Source organism: Ostrea edulis, chromosome 9, assembly GCF_947568905.1.
Source record: "Ostrea edulis chromosome 9, xbOstEdul1.1, whole genome shotgun sequence".
In the NCBI taxonomy this organism is placed as follows: Eukaryota; Metazoa; Mollusca; class Bivalvia; order Ostreida; family Ostreidae; genus Ostrea; species Ostrea edulis.
In genome coordinates, this window is record NC_079172.1 from 73323601 (window position 1) to 73344356 (window position 20756).

Sequence of the window (20756 nt, forward strand, 5' to 3'; positions counted from 1 at the left end):
CGTGCTGTAAACAGATTAGATATTCTCTGTGTTGTTTCATTATACCGTGCTGTAAACAGACTGGATATTCTCTGTATTGTTTCATTATACCGTACTGTAAACAGACTGAATATTCTCTGTGTTGTTTCATTATACCGTGCTGTAAACAGACTAGATATCATCTGTGTTGTTTCATTATACCGTGCTGTAAACAGATTAGATATTCTCTGTGTTGTTTCATTATACTGTGCTGTAAACAGACTAGATAGGACAGCTTCTCTCTCTGTGTTGTTTCATTATACCGTGCTGTAAACAGACTGGATATTCTCTGTATTGTTTCATTATACCGTGCTGTAAACAGACTAGATATTCTCTGTGTTGTTTCATTATACCGTGCTGTAAACAGACTAGATATTCTCTGTGTTGTTTCATTATACCGTACTGTAAACAGACTAGATATTATCTGTGTTGTTTCATTATACCGTACTGTAAACAGACTAGATATTCTCTGTGTTGTTTCATTATACCGTGCTGTAAACAGACTAGATATTATCTGTGTTGTTTCATTATACCGTGCTGTAAACAGACTAGATATTATCTGTGTTGTTTCATTATACCGTGCTGTAAACAGACTGGATATTCTCTGTATTGTTTCATTATACCGTACTGTAAACAGACTGAATATTCTCTGTGTTGTTTCATTATACCGTGCTGTAAACAGACTAGATATCATCTGTGTTGTTTCATTATACCGTGCTGTAAACAGATTAGATATTCTTTGTGTTGTTTCATTATACTGTGCTGTAAACAGACTAGATAGGACAGCTTCTCTCTCTGTGTTGTTTCATTATACCGTGCTGTAAACAGACTGGATATTCTCTGTATTGTTTCATTATACCGTGCTGTAAACAGACTAGATATTCTCTGTGTTGTTTCATTATACCGTGCTGTAAACAGACTAGATATTCTCTGTGTTGTTTCATTATACCGTACTGTAAACAGACTAGATATTATCTGTGTTGTTTCATTATACCGTACTGTAAACAGACTAGATATTCTCTGTGTTGTTTCATTATACCGTGCTGTAAACAGACTAGATATTATCTGTGTTGTTTCATTATACCGTGCTGTAAACAGACTAGATATTATCTGTGTTGTTTCATTATACCGTGCTGTAAACAGACTAGATATCATCTGTGTTGTTTCATTATACCGTGCTGTAAACAGACTGAATATTCTCTGTGTTGTTTCATTATACCGTGCTGTAAACAGACTAGATATCATCTGTGTTGTTTCATTATACCGTGCTGTAAACAGACTAGATAGGACAGCTTCTCTCTCTGTGTTGTTTCATTATACCGTGCTGTAAACAGACTGGATATTCTCTGTATTGTTTCATTATACCGTGCTGTAAACAGACTAGATATTCTCTGTGTTGTTTCATTATACCGTGCTGTAAACAGACTAGATATTCTCTGTGTTGTTTCATTATACCGTGCTGTAAACAGACTAGATATTCTCTGTATTGTTTCATTATACCGTGCTGTAAACAGACTAGATATTCTCTGTGTTGTTTCATTATACCGTGCTGTAAACAGACTATATATCATCTGTGTTGTTTCACTATACTGTGCTGTAAACAGACTATATATCATCTGTGTTGTTTCATTATACCGTGCTGTAAACAGACTAGATATTCTATGTGTTGTTTCATTATACCGTGCTGTAAACAGACTAGATATTCTCTGTGGTGTTTCATTATACCGTGCTGTAAACAGACTAGATATTCTCTGTGTTGTTTATTATACCGTGCTGTAAACAGACTAGATATTCTCTGTGTTGTTTCATTATACCGTGCTGTAAACAGACTAGATATTCTCTGTATTGTTTCATTATACCGTGCTGTAAACAGACTAGATATTCTCTGTATTGTTTCATTATACCGTGCTGTAAACAGACTAGATTTTATATGTGTTGTTTCATTATACCGTGCTGTAAACAGACTAGATTTTATATGTGTTGTTTCATTATACCGTGCTGTAAACAGACTAGATATTCTCTGTGTTGTTTCATTATACCGTGCTGTAAACAGACTAGATTTTATATGTGTTGTTTCATTATACCGTGCTGTAAACAGACTAGATATTCTCTGTGTTGTTTCATTATACCGTGCTGTAAACAGACTGGATATTCTCTGTGTTGTCTCATTATACCGTGCTGTAAACAGACTAGATATTCTCTGTGTTGTTTATTATACCGTGCTGTAAACAGACTAGATATTCTTTGTGTTGTTTCATTATACCGTGCTGTAAACAGACTAGATATACCCGCTTCTCTTTCATGTGATAGAAAGTCCTGTTAACAGAGATAAGGACAAGTGAAGGCGATATCGCATTCCTTTACAATTAAGATGAAGATTGCATAGACTATGTAAGCTTCTTTCTTTGTATATTGTTTAACGTCCCTCTCGAGACTCTTTCACTTTTGTGGAGACGTCACTACTGCCACTGAAGGGGTGCAAAATTTAGGCTTATGTTCAGCGCTTATGGCCTTTAAGCAGCGAAAATCTTTATCGTGCCACACTTGCTGTGACATGGGCCTCAATGTTGTGGTCTCATCCGAAGGACCGCCCCAATTAGTCGCCTCTTACGACAAGCCAGGGGTATTGAGGACCTATTCTAACCTGGATTCCCACGGGTTTCCCTGTACTACTAAATTTGTACAGATTCATGTCCTGTGCATATCAATCAAGGTTGTGTTATGTAAGGAACAGGGATTTGCTAAACTCTTAATTTGTAGTCCTTATTAATCTTATTAATTTGTATTCCTTATTAATTTGTATTTCTTATTAATTTGTATTCCTTATTAATTTGTAGTCCTTATTAATTTGTAGTCCTTATTAATTTGTAGTCCTTATCAATTTGTAGTCCTTATTAATTTGTAGTCCTTATTAATTTGTATTTCTTATTAATTTGTAGTCCTTATTAATTTGTAGTCCTTATTAATTTGTAGTCCTTATTAATTTGTAGTCCTTATTAATTTGTATTTCTTATTAATTTGTAGTCCTTATTAATTTGTATTCATTATTAATTTGTAGTCCTTATTAATTTGTAGTCCTTATTAATTTGTACTCCTTATTAATTTGTAGTCCTTATTAATTTGTATTTCTTATTAATTTGTAGTCCTTATTAATTTGTATTCCTTATTAATTTGTAGTCCTTATTAATTTGTAGTCCTTATTAATTTGTATTTCTTATTAATTTGTAGTCCTTATTAATTTGTAGTCCTTATTGATTTGTAGTCCTTATTAATCTTATTAATTTGTATTTCTTATTAATTTGTAATCCTTATTAATTTGTAGTCCTTATTAATTTGTAGTCCTTATTAATTTGTATCCCTTATCAATTTGTATTCCTTATTAATTTGTATTCCTTATTAATTTGTACTCCTTATTAATTTGTAGTCCTTATTAATTTGTAGTCCTTATTAATTTGTATTCCTTATTAATTTGTATTCCTTATTAATTTGTATTTCTTATTAATTTGTACTCCTTATTAATTTGTATTCCTTATTAATTTGTAGTCCTTATTAATTTGTATCCCTTATCAATTTGTATTCCTTATTAATTTGTATTCCTTATTAATTTGTACTCCTTATTAATTTGTAGTCCTTATTATTAATTTGTACTCCTTATTAATTTGTAGTCCTTATTAATTTGTATTCCTTATTAATTTGTATTCCTTATTAATTTGTATTTCTTATTAATTTGTACTCCTTATTAATTTGTACTCCTTATTAATTTGTATTCCTTATTAATTTGTATTTCTTATTAATTTGTACTCCTTATTAATTTGTAGTCCTTATTAATTTGTAGTCCTTATTAATTTGTATTTCTTATTAATTTGTAGTCCTTATTAATTTGTAGTCCTTATTAATTTGTATTCCTTATTAATTTGTAGTCCTTATTAATTTGAACTCCTTATTAATTTGTAGTCCTTATTAATCTGAACTCCTTATTAATTTGTAGTCCTTATTAATTTGTAGTCCTTATTAATGTGTAGTCCTTATTAATTTGTAGTCCTTATTAATTTGTAATCCTTATTAATTTGTATCCCTTATTAATTTGTAGTCCTTATACAGGAGTTATGAGATTGATCAGTGTTCATTATCTTCACCTTTTCATTGTACAGTTAGAGCCAGGATAGAATTATAGTACAGGGATTCCGACGTTGTATACCATCATTTAAGGTATTCAGAATCACTTTTTACATTTTAACTGCAAACACTGCAACCAAGAAATTTTCAACTTTTTTTTTAAACGTTTTGGTATTAACGGGAAGTTGGTTCTCGACAATACGAATCAAGTACATCTTTATTTACGCGACCTTGGCGAGGGTTATATTTAGACCACCTATTTAGAGTATTGTGGGTCACTTCCGGGTATTTCAAATTACCGGGTAAACAGGTTAAAAAAAAACCCACCCAAACAATTGAATTAGGTGGTATCATTTACCCCCAGTCTCTGACAATAAACGTTAATTACTTAGCGCGTGTTCTTGTTCATTTTAAAGTTAATAAAGAGTCCCTCTTCCCAAACGCTGCAGAAACACAGGGGCGGACCACGCAGGAAAAGATCATTCAGAGCAATTCAAAACAACAAACTAATGGTTAGAAAATGCTTTTGGCTGGAAAAAGTCGTACTTTTCATATAATTATTCATCAAACGTATTTTTAAAACAGAGAGAGAGAGAGAGAGAGAGAGAGAGAGAGAGAGAGAGAGAGAGAGAGAGAGAGAGAGAGAGAGAGAGATTTTATTAATTGTATATTGCATTGTAACACTGTCATTTTGAATATCATTTATCTAACAGTCATTATATCAATCATACTCCCTTGTAAACATGTTGCCTTCAAAGGGCTCATGAATGGAAATAAATCGTCATATCATACCGCTGTAAAACCTGTCCGCATACTTGTACATATTGTCTGTTCGTGTTTGCATGTTAAAAGAGGGTAATTGATAGTACACGTATGACTATACTAGTCTTTAATTAAATTGCTCTTGAATTGTCACATCGTTAATTTTACACCCTTTGTACAATCAAAACATTATTTGACACCATGGCATACCAAACGTTGCAATATCTAATATTTTTCATTAATATTAAATATTTTTCCAGTTGTATTCTATATTTTCCTTTTGAAGGGTATAATTTTTCATTTATATCGTGTATTTCCCATTCATAATGTATCATATCATTTTCATTTGTATCGTATAAATCTTCATTTACATTGTAATTTGGGCACCTGCTTCCACTTGCCCTTTCATTGTTTGGGATACAATTAATATGTACATGTACCTTGCTGGTGCTGGTTGTTTGGTTGAACTTACACGTGCGGACGAGTCGTACAAAGTATAGCCAAAAGCACGAAACGCGGGGGATTCGGAATTCTCTAAATGACTGTAGTTAAACAAAAATTGTATCCCTGTACGGCGAAAACGAGAACTTTACACTTATACAACTGTTCAACTAAATCGATGATTTTCCCCTTTACTTAAGGTTGTAAATTTACAACAATCTTTGGGGGATGGGGGGGGGGTTGGGGTTGGGGGTGGAAGATTACCCAAATTATTTGTGGGGGGTTTTTTTTTGGGGGGGGGGGTTATTTTCTTTTCTTTTTAAAATCGCTATCAATAGTACAGTATGATCTACAGTGTACACACGAGGCGCGCGCGCACGCATAATGCATGTACATTACAAGGTCAAGAAAAATATTTCGACATTTTCTTAATGGACGTAAAATTAAAAAGGCAAAGGAATGAATGAATAAGTAGAATGAGAACAGAGCATGCAGACGATCAATGACAATTTAATGATGAAATACAGGTGTATTGTAAAAGTGTTATTCAATTAATGGTATTCCTTTGTGAAAAATACGCAATCTATCAAAACACGAGTATCGTCTTCATGTATGGAGGATAATGAAAACTGATATGGTAGAAACCTACTATACAAAGTACAACGACGATACCCGGCCAGGGACTAAAAGCTGAACAAATCAAGGGAAGTAACTCTCAGTCCTCTCCTCCGGGTATCTGTCGGTAACGAGTAGTTAACATCAGAGAGAAACCACCAACAGACCAACCGGCGATCAAATTTAGGACTCATTGAAACTAACATTAACCCCGTAAAAAGTCTCCAATTACAGTAAACTAAAGCTCAAAGGGAAATTAACGACCCGGTGAAATTCATCTCTCATTATTGCGGCTGACCTGTCGATGTTAGTGTGATTTGGTGTGGGGTTTTTTTGTATGTAAAGGGGGTGATAGAAATCGCTCTCTTAGCGCGTTATCAGCCCTAATGTCTTCTTCCACCAGTTTGGCGCCTTTCAAATTATTTGATAAGATCTTTTAAGCACCGATTCATTTAAAACCCTGTATGATTCCTACAATTTGTATCCTATGATATGAAATAAAAATCCTATATGGAAACTTTTTATGCGCCTATCATACATTAAACACACAATTTGCTTTCATAATCAGGTAAAAATTTACGAGCGAAATAGAAGTTATCAAACTGTTTTTTTATGCTCTGTATGGAAATTTTTGCATTTTGTAGAGAGAAGTCCCAAATTAAATATTCCCGTCAGAACGAAGTTTGAAAGCATTTCGGATCTGGTATCAGAGGTGTTTTTGCGAGAAATTGTTAAAATATGACTGATTGCAATCTGTGTTTTATCTTAGCAGTAAATTTTATTATGTTCACTTTAGAGCCACTGGTAATTTATTTTATTCTCCCGGATAACATCAGTTTTTTATAACTTTGCAATGTATCGTTTATAAGTAAAGAAATTACCGCACTTTGAGAGCCGCTACCCTGCTTCTGTGTGGTATAATTTCATATCTACTTCCAAATAATTTTCGTAATGGAACGCATTCACATACTGTTTGATCAAAAACGTTCATTAACTATGCACAGATATCCCCCTCCAAGAAGGGCGTGCGGGTAATTCTTACGATAGATTATGATCAGGTTTATAAATCTACGCTACTGATGTATATTAATTCATGTTCATTGCCGTAAAATTAACTTACCTATTTATATTTCATTGCCGGTTTGAAGTTCCATCTGTTGAATTAAGTGCAAATATCAAAGTGAAACTAGCACATGAATTTCATTTTTTATTTATAGAATAAGAATTTGCGTATTTGTAGATTCTCGACAAATCGGGATATATATTTCACATAGACATCATCAGATATTCTGTAATATTATTTTTATTTGTAATTTTGATCTGTACATTTTTTAAAAAGCCTACGTGTAAGTAATTTTGTCGAAAACTTTTCGCCGACACAAAACACATGTACATTGTGTGTGTATGTGTGTGTTCTGAAATACATTTAATGATTTGATTGCAGCCACGGTTAGTTAATCTTACTTATACCTACATGTAAGTTGTAAATGGAATGCATGGAATTGAACGATATCGCGAGTAAGGATTTTTATTGGAGGGGGGGGGGGGGGCAGCACCTTTTGTTTCCCTTATATATGGATGATGTTTGGGATATTTATAATAATTCACAGCCTCATTTTGTGATTGTTAGTTTTTAACAATTTTCGCCATACTTCCAGTTTTGTTGGGTTGGATTCCTCGGTTGATGACACGGACACCAGATACAGTGGAGTCATCAGGAGAGCGGATTAATTGTCATTGTACTGACATACCCAGAGACGGACCGGGATTTAAACAATTAATGAAAACGGGACTCATCACAGACAATCGCAAGTCTCAGTGAGCATATCCATCGTTCTTATACCACGAAAATTTCACTCCTCGAAAACAAGTGATTCTACCAATTCACAGAAAGACACACACACACACACACACAAAGAAGAATTACAGATGCTTTGTAACAGGACAATCTTGTAACTTCTGTGACTAATTCATGAACTGATATATCATAGAAATATCTTTCGAAGTCTCTCAGTCACGTCAATACTAGTATCTATAGTAGTTATAACAAAGAAAACAATAATCAGAACCAAATACAAATCAAACAGAAACCAAATACACGTACATGTACATGTAGTATTTACATTTTCAATGTTTTTGCTCTAGATATCTATACAAAATTGTAATGGTAGCCATTTTCTCATGAATGTGAACAACGCGTTTATGAATCTGATAAATATAGAATGTCTAATTTAACATCTGGGAATTTCAATAAAAAAAGAAGCAGAATGTAAATATAAGATAGAAAATACATAAGGATATGGATTGCCCTGCTTCACTCTGGCATATTTTCATGAAGCGATTGAAAGTTGCAATTTGTACCGTCATGTATAAATTTTCAAACGATATTTTTGCAAAGCCTTAAAATTTGCGCAGGATGCTATAAATATATATTTACTGGTTCAATACTGATCCCATTGGTGCAAACATATTACACGTCTATTACTGAACCCTATCAAGTTGAAAAAATATTGTCAATTCAAATTTTGAAAGGGTTTTGCACATTTTCTCACCAGAGGGCGCGTTACGCAAGCTTCACTTACACCGAGCTGTCAACGCTTGGAATCACGTGACAATAAAATCACATGATGCATGTATAAACAGTCATTCTCGTTTCCTTTCCTTTAAAAGTTCTGGCAACAAGTGCTACATCAGACTCTTTTCATAGCCCACTCGCTTTATTTTACAAGCTTTATCATATCTTTTACCGCCTTTCTTACTTTTGATTCCATGTTTGCATTAAATTTCCACCACGTGAATGTCCTACATTCATACGCATAACACGAAGTAGTTCCAAATTTAGGACCAGAACACAGCGACTTTAAAACAATTTACAATAAGCATCAAAAGTATTTCATAATATGACTATGTCCAAAATATAACTGTTAGATTTAAAAATTTCTACAATTGTAAATTGAGCGCTAACGGGGGCAGATCCAGGTTTTATGGTTACGGGGGCGCCACTATATGAAGCAGGGGGGTCTGGAGGCATTGGGTCCAGGACGAAGCCCTGGTGGGGGCCCAGGGGCCGAAGCACCTGGATTTTACATATTTTAAAGGGCTTGAAATATGTCTCCTATTTAGTCATTTGTACTATTTTCTATCATTTTTTATAAGGTGAAATCAATAAAATGAATCGAATTTTAAGGGTTTTTGAAAAAAAATTAAGTTCTCCCAATAAAGTAATTCAAGAAATCAAAAGATTTTGTCATTCATTTCTCCGGGAGTGGAAGGAATTATTGTTTCTTTTATCGTTTAGTACATTTTTCTAAACAAGATACCACGATTTACCTTAAATTTGAAAATTTTAGGCGGGGGGGGGGGGGGGCACCTGCTGCGCCCCCTTAAATCCACCACTGGCTGACAAAGGTATTGTGCGAGACTGCGAGTAGCGCACGGAATGGATTTTGCAGGGACTATATTTTGTGGCGGAAGGATTGATTAAAAAAGGTTCTAAATCTGTGTCATTTTACAGTTTCTGTTTCATCCAATATATCTTCTATTTTTATTATAGGATCAAATATTCTTTTTAAAGAATTTATCGATGTGTAAACTCTGGACATTTTACTCACAAACTGAATAAGAGTGCGAAGCACTTTTATGTTAAGTTTGTGAGTAAACTGTCCGGAGTTTACACATCGATAAATTATTCTAAAAGAATGTATAATTCTTATAATTCCAATTCGTTCCCTGTATTATCAATTTCAAAAATTTGAATACTTTCCCCGCACTATGTTATTTGTTTTCAGGCGCGTATGTATTCATAGCGCTTTGGGATTTATTAATGTTTAAATTCTCATTTAGCTCTATTCATGTCCAAACAAAACAATTGTAGCAAATAACATTGGAATTATACTCCTATATGTGTATTTCAGTTTTATAATTCATGATACAAGTAGTTGAGACTTGGAACTAGTTCAAATGTTGGATTCTTAAAAAAGGTTAACTTAATTTACCCGAAAATTTGTATAAACATTCAGTATTTTCGCCAATAATTTAAAACTTTGGTCTGAAACCCCCAGTTATTAAAGTTCCATTCAAAATTCTAAGAAAAGACTTTGAAAATTATATGAAATTTTAGAAATTGACATTACTCCTAATATCTCCTTTAAACTCTCAAATTTGATATCATGAATTGTTTCGTATATCAAGTGCAAAAAGGTCATTATTCATTTCCATTACTTGTGTTAAACTTTTTTTTTTATCTGTATTGTTAGAAGACATGATTATGTATCTATTTTGTGTAATGATTGATTTGTGTTGCTTATGTTGTGTTGACATCAACAGACAAATCAATTTTATGGAATAAATTTTAAGCGCATAAAAGTCATGTTTAGAACACATGCGTTGCGACCCCAGTTTTTCTTTTTAGTTTCCTAATTCTCCTTCAATGTAGAAATCAAAAATACAATTCCCCCAAAAAATTGGTATTACACCAAATCTCAGGTGCGAACCTCACCAATCAATTCCATAGTACAAAATTCAATGTATATGACGGCAGTAACTCTGTTTAGGATTTGTTTGTTAAAAAAAGGTCAATGTTACGTCGAAAGTAGACAGCGTCCATTGTGTTATAAAAACAGGCCATGTTTCTAATCTATTCTGAATTCATTGTACTCTTCTGTTGTAATTGGACATGTGTTTTCACGTCTACGTCATACAAGAAGAGTTGGGATGGGGATAACAATCCGAAATGTGAAATCAGTCCCTGACCGAGACAAGTTGTATCATTAGTGAAGAACAGCTTTAATATCTGTGATACATCATCAGTACGTGTATATAACAGTTTTATATCTGTGTTGTATCATCAGTATGTGTATAGAACAGCTTTAATATCTGTGATACATCATCAGTACGTGTATAGAACAGTTTTATATCTGTGTTGTATCATCAGTATGTGTATAGAACAGCTTTAATATCTGTGTTGTATCATCAGTACGTGTATAGAACAGTTTTATATCTGTGTTGTATCATCAGTACGTGTATAAAACACTTTAATATCTGTGTTGTATCATCAGTACGTGTATAGAACACTTTAATATCTGTGTTGTATCATTAATACGTATATAACACAGCTTTTAATATTTGTGTTGTATCATCAGTACGTGTATAAAACAGCTTTAATATCTGTGTTGTATCATCAGTACGTGTATAGAACACTTTAATATCTGTGTTGTATCATTAATACGTATATAACACAGCTTTTAATATTTGTGTTGTATCATCAGTACGTGTATATAGAACAGCTTTAATATCCGTGTTGTATCATCAGTACGTGTATATAGAACAGCTTTAATATCCGTGTTGTATCATCAGTACGTGTATAGAACACTTTAATATCTGTGTTGTATCATTAATACGTATATAACACAGCTTTTAATATTTGTGTTGTATCATCAGTACGTGTATAAAACAGCTTTAATATCTGTGTTGTATCATCAGTACGTGTATAGAACAGCTTTAATATCTGTGTTGTATCATCAGTACGTGTATAAAACAGCTTTAATATCTGTGTTGTATCATCAGTACGTGTATAAAACAGCTTTAATATCTGCGTTGTATCATCAGTACGTATATATAGAACAGTTTTAATATCTGTGTTGTATATAGAACAGCTTTAATATCTGTGTTGTATCATCAGTACGTGTATAAAACACTTTAATATCTGTGTTGTATCATTAATACGTATATAAAACAGCTTTTAATATTTGTGTTGTATCATCAGTACGTGTATAAAACAGCTTTAATATCTGTGTTGTATCATCAGTACGTGTATAAAACAGCTTTAATATCTGTGTTGTATCATCAGTACGTGTATAAAACAACTTTAATACCTGTGTTGTATTATCAGTACGTGTATAAAACAACTTTAATACCTGTGTTGTATTATCAGTACGTGTATAAAACAACTTTAATATCTGTGTTGTATCATCAGTACGTGTATAAAACACTTTAATATCTGTGTTGTATCATTAATACGTATATAAAACAGCTTTTAATATTTGTGTTGTATCATCAGTACGTGTATAAAACAGCTTTAATATCTGTGTTGTATCATCAGTACGTGTATAAAACAGTTTTAATATCCGTGTTGTATCATCAGTACGTGTATAAAACAGTTTTAATATCTGTGTTGTATAATCATTATGTGTATTGAACAGGTTTAATACCTGTGTTGTATAATCAGTACGTGTATAGAATAGCTTTAATATCTGTGTTGTATAATCACTACGTGTATTGAACAGGTTTAATACCTGTGTTGTATCATCAGTACGTGTATAGAACAGCTTTAATATCTGTGTTGTATCATCAGTACGTGTATATAACAGCTTTAATATCTGTGTTGTATCATCAGTACGTGTATATATAACAGGTTTAATATCTGTGTTGTATCATCAGTACGTGTATTGAACAGGTTTAATACCTGTGTTGTATCATCAGTACGTGTATATATAACAGGTTTAATATCTGTGTTGTATAATCAGTACGTGTATTGAACAGGTTTAATACCTGTGTTGTATCATCAGTACGTGTATAGAACAGCTTTAATATCTGTGTTGTATCATCAGTACGTGTATAGGACAGCTTTAATATCTGTGTTGTATCATCAGTACGTGTATATATAACAGGTTTAATATCTGTGTGGTATCATCAGTACGTGTATTGAACAGGTTTAATACCTGTGTTGTATCATCAGTACGTGTATATAACAGTTTTAATATCTGTGTTGTATTATCAGTACGTGTATATAACAGTTTTAATATCTGTGTTGTATAATCAGTTCGTGTATAGAATAGCTTTAATACCTGTGTTGTATCATCAGTACGTGTATATAGAATAGCTTTAATATCTGTGTTGTATAATCAGTACGTGTATAGAACAGCTTTAATATCTGTGTTGTATCATCAGTACGTGTATATAGAATAGCTTTAATACCTGTGTTGTATCATCAGTACGTGTATATAACAGCTTTAATATCTGTGTTGTATCATCAGTACGTGTATATAACAGTTTTAATATCTGTGTGGTATCATCAGTACGTGTATATAACAGCTTTAATATCTGTGTTGTATCATCAGTACGTGTATATAGAATAGCTTTAATATCTGTGTTGTATAATCAGTACGTGTATAGAACAGCTTTAATATCTGTGTTGTATCATCAGTACGTGTATATAACAGTTTTAATATCTGTGTGGTATCATCAGTACGTGTATATAACAGTTTTAATATCTGTGTTGTATAATCAGTACGTATATAGAACAGCTTTAATATCTGTGTTGTATCATCAGTACGTGTATATAACAGTTTTAATATCTGTGTTGTATAATCAGTACGTGTATATAACAGCTTTAATATATGTGTTGTATCATCAGTACGTGTATATATAACAGCTTTAATATCCGTGTTGTATCATCAGTACGTGTATAGAACAGTTTTAATATCTGTGTTGTATAATCAGTACGTGTATAAAACAGTTTTAATATCTGTGTTGTATCATCAGTATGTGTATAGAATAGCTTTAATATCTGTGTTGTATCATCAGTACGTGTATAAAACACTTTAATATCTGTGTTGTATAATCAGTATGTGTATAGAACAGTTTTAATATCCGTGTTGTATCATCAGTACGTGTATATAACAGTTTTAATATCTGTGTTGTATCATCAGTACGTGTATAAAACAGTTTTAATATCTGTGTTGTATCATCAGTACGTGTATAGAATAGTTTTAATAACTGTGTTGTATCATCAGTACGTGTATAAAACAGCTTTAATATCTGTGTTGTATCATCAGTACGTGTATAGAATAGCTTTAATATCTGTGTTGTATCATCAGTACGTGTATAGAACAGCTTTAATATCTGTGTTGTATCATCAGTACGTGTATAGGACAGCTTTAATATCTGTGTTGTATCATCAGTACGTGTATATATAACAGGTTTAATATCTGTGTGGTATCATCAGTACGTGTATTGAACAGGTTTAATACCTGTGTTGTATCATCAGTACGTGTATATAACAGTTTTAATATCTGTGTTGTATTATCAGTACGTGTATATAACAGTTTTAATATCTGTGTTGTATAATCAGTTCGTGTATAGAATAGCTTTAATACCTGTGTTGTATCATCAGTACGTGTATATAGAATAGCTTTAATATCTGTGTTGTATAATCAGTACGTGTATAGAACAGCTTTAATATCTGTGTTGTATCATCAGTACGTGTATATAGAATAGCTTTAATACCTGTGTTGTATCATCAGTACGTGTATATAACAGCTTTAATATCTGTGTTGTATCATCAGTACGTGTATATAACAGTTTTAATATCTGTGTGGTATCATCAGTACGTGTATATAACAGCTTTAATATCTGTGTTGTATCATCAGTACGTGTATATAGAATAGCTTTAATATCTGTGTTGTATAATCAGTACGTGTATAGAACAGCTTTAATATCTGTGTTGTATCATCAGTACGTGTATATAACAGTTTTAATATCTGTGTGGTATCATCAGTACGTGTATATAACAGTTTTAATATCTGTGTTGTATAATCAGTACGTATATAGAACAGCTTTAATATCTGTGTTGTATCATCAGTACGTGTATATAACAGTTTTAATATCTGTGTTGTATAATCAGTACGTGTATATAACAGCTTTAATATATGTGTTGTATCATCAGTACGTGTATATATAACAGCTTTAATATCCGTGTTGTATCATCAGTACGTGTATAGAACAGTTTTAATATCTGTGTTGTATAATCAGTACGTGTATAAAACAGTTTTAATATCTGTGTTGTATCATCAGTATGTGTATAGAATAGCTTTAATATCTGTGTTGTATCATCAGTACGTGTATAAAACACTTTAATATCTGTGTTGTATAATCAGTATGTGTATAGAACAGTTTTAATATCCGTGTTGTATCATCAGTACGTGTATATAACAGTTTTAATATCTGTGTTGTATCATCAGTACGTGTATAAAACAGTTTTAATATCTGTGTTGTATCATCAGTACGTGTATAGAATAGTTTTAATAACTGTGTTGTATCATCAGTACGTGTATAAAACAGCTTTAATATCTGTGTTGTATCATCAGTACGTGTATAGAATAGCTTTAATATCTGTGTTGTATCATCAGTACGTGTATAAAACAGCTTTAATATCTGTGTTGTATCATCAGTACGTGTATAGAATAGCTTTAATATCTGTGTTGTATCATCAGTACGTGTATAGAATAGCTTTAATATCTGTGTTGTATCATCAGTATGTATATAGAACAGTTTTAATATCTGTGTTGTATCATCAGTACGTGTATAGAACAGGTTTAATATCTGTGTTGTATCATCAGTATGTATATAGAACAGTTTTAATATCTGTGTTGTATCATCAGTACGTGTATAGAACAGGTTTAATATCTGTGTTGTATCATCAGTATGTATATAGAACAGTTTTAATATCTGTGTTGTATCATCAGTACGTGTATAGAACAGGTTTAATATCTGTGTTGTATCATCAGTATGTATATAGAACAGCTTTAATATCTGTGTTGTATCATCAGTACGTGTATATAGAACAGTTTTAATATCTGTGTTGTATCATCAGTACGTGTATAGAACAGCTTTAATATCTGTGTTGTATCATCAGTACGTGTATAGAACAGCTTTAATATCTGTGTTGTATCATCAGTACGTGTATAAAACAGTTTTAATATCTGTGTTGTATCATCAGTACGTGTATATAACAACTTTAATACCTGTGTTGTATCATCAGTACGTGTATAGAACAGTTTTAATACCTGTGTTGTATAATCAGTACGTGTATAGAATAGCTTTAATATCTGTGCTGTATCATCAGTACGTGTATAGAATAGCTTTAATATCTGTGTTGTATAATCAGTACGTGTATAGAATAGCTTTAATATCTGTGTTGTATCATCAGTACGTGTATAGAACAGTTTTAATACCTGTGTTGTATAATCAGTACGTGTATAGAATAGCTTTAATATCTGTGTTGTATCATCAGTACGTGTATAAAACAGCTTTAATATCTGTGTTGTATCATCAGTACGTGTATAGAATAGCTTTAATATCTGTGTTGTATCATCAGTACGTGTATAAAACAGCTTTAATATCTGTGTTGTATCATCAGTACGTGTATATAGAACAGCTTTAATATCTGTGTTGTATCATCAGTACGTGTATAGAATAGCTTTAATATCTGTGTTGTATCATCAGTACGTGTATAAAACAGCTTTAATATCTGTGTTGTATCATCAGTACGTGTATAGAATAGCTTTAATATCTGTGTTGTATCATCAGTACGTGTATAAAACAGCTTTAATATCTGTGTTGTATCATCAGTACGTGTATAGAACAGTTTTAATACCTGTGTTGTATAATCAGTACGTGTATAGAACAGCTTTAATATCTGTGTTGTATAATCAGTACGTGTATATAGAACAGCTTTAATATCTGTGTTGTATCATCAGTACGTGTATAGAACAGCTTTAATATCTGTGTTGTATCATCAGTACGTGTATATAGAACAGCTTTAATATTTGTGTTGTATAATCAGTACGTGTATAGAATAGCTTTAATATCTGTGTTGTATCATAAGTACGTGTATAGAATAGCTTTAATATCTGTGTTGTATAATCAGTACGTGTATATAGAACAGCTTTAATATCTGTGTTGTATCATCAGTACGTGTATAAAACAGCTTTAATATCTGTGTTGTATCATAAGTACGTGTATAGAATAGCTTTAATATCTGTGTTGTATCATCAGTACGTGTATAGAACAGCTTTAATATCTGTGTTGTATCATCAGTACGTGTATATAGAACAGCTTTAATATCTGTGTTGTATCATCAGTACGTGTATAAAACAGCTTTAATATATGTGTTGTATCATCAGTACGTGTATAGAATAGCTTTAATATCTGTGTTGTATCATAAGTACGTGTATATAGAACAGCTTTAATATCTGTGTTGTATCATCAGTACGTGTATAGAACAGCTTTAATATCTGTGTTGTATCATCAGTACGTGTATAGAATAGCTTTAATATATGTGTTGTATCATCAGTACGTGTATAGAACAGCTTTAATATCTGTGTTGTATCATCAGTACGTGTATAGAACAGCTTTAATATCTGTGTTGTATCATCAGTACGTGTATATAGAACAGCTTTAATATCTGTGTTGTATCATCAGTACGTGTATAGAACAGCTTTAATATTTGTGTTGTATAATCAGTACGTGTATATAGAATAGCTTTAATATCTGTGTTGTATCATCAGTACGTGTATAAAACAGCTTTAATATCTGTGTTGTATCATCAGTACGTGTATAGAATAGCTTTAATATCTGTGTTGTATCATCAGTACGTGTATAAAACAGTTTTAATATCTGTGTTGTATCATCAGTACGTGTATAGAACAGTTTTAATACCTGTGTTGTATAATCAGTACGTGTATAGAACAGCTTTAATATCTGTGTTGTATCATCAGTACGTGTATAAAACAGGTTTAATATTTGTGTTGTATCATCAGAACGTATATAGAACAGCTTTAATATCTGTGTTGTATCATCAGTACGTGTATAGAACAGCTTTAATATCTGTGTTGTATCATCAGTACGTGTATAGAACAGTTTTAATATCTGTGTCATATTTAACTCCAGTATCATTACTTTCAATATTTGTACTTTATTATGTAGCTAATAAATAGTCTATTATAAAATCTAGAGAATGTTAGCGTTCAATATCCTGAGAATCTATTGAACGCTAACTTTGCATTGCGTAAATTGTGTGCGCCCAAAACATTCGGTTCCAAGTATGAGCGTTTAATATTTACCTTACCGTAATGGCGTAAACAAGGGTTTAATATTGAACAGTTAAGACATGCATGCTGATATTGCACACTTTCACCTTATATGCCAATATTAATGAATTCTCGTCTATTTTGGAGCATTTTGAGTGAAAAGGGATATAATCTAACACCTAAATACACATACATGTAGCTATATAATAAATACATGTAGCTATATAATAAAAGAGCTATTGAACTTATATTGGCACTCGTTGGCTCGCAAGCTCGTGCATTTTTACAGCCAATATTCACAGGTATAAGTTCAATAACCTTATAATATCGTTAGCACAGAATTAGCTTCAATATCTGTGGTCTATTTAACTCCAATATCTGTGTTTTATCAATGGTATAGAATTCATCTCAATATTATTATGTGTGTTGTATTTACCATCAATAATTCAATACCTCTGTTTTATTATTAGCTACTTAAGAAATGTATGCTGTTTCAACTTCAACAAGTACACCTCAAGAAACACCGTAACTATTATATACCTATTGCTTTTATCCATTTCACTTATAGTCGTTTTGATCGGTGCCACTAACTACCCAAATTAACATCATTATTATAAATTGTCAAACACCTGTGTTATGTGGTTTGGTTAAAAAAGACATAATAAGATATTTGTATCTTTAAAATGATTTGATATTAGCATAATTTATGCACTATAATGAATCAATATTGATAAAAATTATCATTTGAGTCTCCAGATCGCAATGGGTCCTTTCATCCTTATAGGGTAATTAGTTGTACCGGTTAAAAAGTGCAGGCAGTTTTACAATTTTCAATCACGTGAAACTATTACGGACTTCAGTTTATGAATTGGGATAAGAAATTCAACGTAGAAATGATGTTCAATGCTGCACATGTTATGTCATACTGTAACTTGTTGTAATGCTCAAACATTCTGTATAGTGGTATAGTGCTAGGGCACAGCTATAAGTCAACAAAAAAATAATGGGCATTTTACCGAATTCATTTCTTCATATCTTGGGGAAGTATACGAAATTTCGGGTTCAACTTTGGTACTATTTGATAGTAAATTCGAATCCAAGCGATACAGTTGCCTGTGGGACCAAGTATCCAGGAGTAAGCCTCCCCCACTGACCGGCCACACCCGCCGCGAGCCCTGTATCTTGATCAGGTTAACGGAGTAATCAGAATACATCATATCATAAGGTATAGTCTCAAATGGAAATAAATGATACAAACTTTCACGATACGTTTTGGTGGATAATGATACTAACCACCAATTCACCCCCCACCCACCCCCACCCCGCTAAACTACAACCATTCAACTGAATGAAAGCCCACTGACTGGACATTTTCTCTGGAAATTCTGTAGTTACTATAATCACCGATCACACCAGCCTAAAGGTTAGGGTGCTCACTTTGCAACCAAGAGGCTCGGTTCGATTCTCGTTCGGACTGTCGGACCGTCGGACTATCGGACCGTCGGAATACAAGGCTTGAACCATTTGAACCTTGTCGTTATATTTATAAATTAATCATGTATTGAATCAATACATGCCACTGATATTCAGAATCAATACAAGCCACTGATATTCAGAATTTATGGTTTCCTACAATGTATCATGGTGTTGTCCATCTAAAAGATAATTCAAATTTAGTAAGTGGTATGTATGCCCATGCATTTTTGCGCATACGAAGTTGAATTTAATTAACTCTGTAGCGACTCGGCATTTATGTTTGTAGTTTGCAGTATTATGAAATATGACCGGTTTGAGATCTGCATAAACTATAAGATGTAAAAATTCAAATTCTTGATATATTTGTGTTTGATTGTTATTTATATAAAACGTGCACATACGCAATGGAAAGTTTAAACCTCAACATGTGAGATAATTTTCATTGGATTACACTAAAGCGAGCTTCCGCATGTGTGTATTCGTGAAATAATCGCTCAAAGAGGGACAACTCGGGATTTCCTTAATTCACGTTGATTACTTCCGTCTATAGTTCCACACTGTAATAAGGACGTAATGAGCGCTAATCGATATTTCCTGGAGTTAGGGCATAAGTTTTACGACTCCACATGTTATGATGAATGTTTCAGAAATAGAAACAATCAGATAAATTACTCAAAACACCACTCCTCAGGAGATCTGTCACAAATCCCAAGACTGGTGTAGTAGTCCTTCTGATGGTGCTTGTCTTCAGCAATGACAGGGCGATTGGATTAAAGTCACTTCTGTAATACAGGTTGGCATTGCTATCCATAATTACATGCAATAAACAATATTGTGGAATATATACTACAATATATTACATTCAAATTGGTCATTCTCTATTTATATAATCCATCATGTCATTATGAATATAGATTCAATATTAATAATAATACTTTATTTCAAGAAGGTGACCTGTTTAGTGCACGCACTATTCTTCCCCAGGACCTACCACTTGATATATACAATTATATATGAACACACGGTTATGTAACAAGATTCAGTCTATATCACTTAATATAATTAAATATCAGTAATAACCAATCACAAAATCTAATATTCCAGATTGCGATTAAAAGACATAAATGTAGAGAAGGAAAAAAAAGCATGCTTAGATAGTGGTACGGCAGCTGATAATGTATTTCAAAAATATGTTGAGACTGAGAAAACTATGCATTGTGGTAGTTTGTTCCACCGGTTCACACCCGAGTATTGTAAAGAGGTCTTGAATAATTGCGTGCGAAACTTTGGTAATCGAATATCGTGATTTCATTCAGAACGTAGACGTTTGAAATTCAAATAACTCATCAAGATAATCGTGAGCCAATTCGTGAAAAATTTTAAATGATGATATATATTTGTGTAAATCAACTAGCTCATACATGTGTAAACTGTCAGCCAACCAAGTTTCAGAAATAA